General features: G+C 39.4%; 1 non-coding gene across 1 annotated transcript; it reads left to right on the top strand.

The window, feature by feature from the left end:
• The first annotated feature begins 1,132 nt into the window (after positions 1-1,132).
• Positions 1,133-1,239, top strand: LOC122294104. Its single transcript, XR_006237500.1, has one exon. It is a non-coding gene; the product is annotated as a small nucleolar RNA R71 (small nucleolar RNA).
• The last annotated feature ends 227 nt before the right edge of the window (positions 1,240-1,466 follow it).

Raw genomic sequence — 1,466 nt, 5'->3', positions numbered from 1 at the left:
TTTGTAAAGTTGCACTGCTCTCCTTGGTTAGCATCACAGTCTCATGCTCTTCCACTTTTTGTTTGTTTGATAATATATCCTTAAAAAATTTAGCATATTTAAGCATTTTCTCTAAGGCTTCAATGAGAGGAATATTAATATGCAATTGCTTAAATATACTAAAAAATTTAGAGAACTGATTATCAATTTTATTTTTTCTTAATCTTTGCGAAAAAGGAATTGGTGGATCATAAATTGAAGGAGAATGAGTTTTAGATGTAAACTCTCTGGATTTCTTGGGTTCTGAAGCCCCTTTATTTTCCTTAGTTTTCTCAGCTTGCTGGTTGGCCACTTCCTGTTCTACTTCTTTCATTTTGGACTTGGCCTCCCCATGATTTTCTTGCTCGGTACTTGACACTTGCGGTTGCTCATATGTCTGCCCACTTCTCAAGGTTATTGCCTTGAAGCGTTCCTTCAGATTGGTCATAGTGTTGCTCGACAAAGTCCATGTGGTCCTTTTAGTAAGCATGTTTGAGAGCTAACCTATTTGCACCTCAAGATTGTGGACTGAAGCTGAGTAGTTTTGGATCACCATATCAGTCTTTTGCATGTATTGCATAAACATATCTTCAAGTGTCGGTTTCTTGTCTTGCTATGGAAATTGTTGAGGTGGTCTAGCCAGCTCTTGATTATTACTCCATGAAAAGTTGGGATAATTTCTCCATCCGGGATTTAACGTGTTTGAATAAGGATTGTTTTGACGTTGGAAATTGGACACGTAATGGGCTTGTTCATAACTAGGTTGGGCAAAAGGATTCCTCACTTGACAATCTACACTTGAATGATTTCCTGTGCAATGATTATAAACAACATTGGTTTGAATAGCATTGACATTCATCTTGCCTAGTTCTTTGGATAGATTTGCCTGGGCTGCAATTGCGGACATAGAGTCAAGCTCAACGACTTGGCTGTCTTTCCTAGCATTGCTGTCTCTGCGGGCCACTAATAATTGTTAGATGCCAACTCTTCCAAAAGCTCATAGGCCGCTTCATGTGTCTTACTTATTAAAGCTCCTCCTGTGGCCGCATCGACCACCGATCTATTCGTAGCTCCCAAACTATTGTAAAATGTCTGGACTTTGAGCCAAGCTGGGAGATTGTGATGAGGACACTTGTGCAATAAATCTTTGTATCTTTCCCATGCTTCATATAGAGATTCACCCTCAAATTGGGTGAAGGTACTAATATCATTTCTCAGCTTTGCTGTCTTGGCTAGGGAGAAATATCAACTCCTCCCAAGTAGTGATGATGCCGGGTAGTAAAGAGTTCAACCAGGCCTTCGCTTTTTCCCTAAGTGAAAAAGGAAAAAGAAAAAGTCTCAATCTAATAGCATCACATGTCACTCTATTAAAGGTATCACAAATTTTCAAGAAATTTGTGATGTGGACATTAGGATCTTCTTGTGACAGCGCCCCAAACTGAACAGTC

This window comes from Carya illinoinensis, chromosome 1 (genome assembly GCF_018687715.1).
Source record: "Carya illinoinensis cultivar Pawnee chromosome 1, C.illinoinensisPawnee_v1, whole genome shotgun sequence".
Lineage (NCBI taxonomy): Eukaryota > Viridiplantae > Streptophyta > Magnoliopsida > Fagales > Juglandaceae > Carya > Carya illinoinensis.
This window is presented reverse-complemented; position numbering and strand designations above follow the sequence as displayed.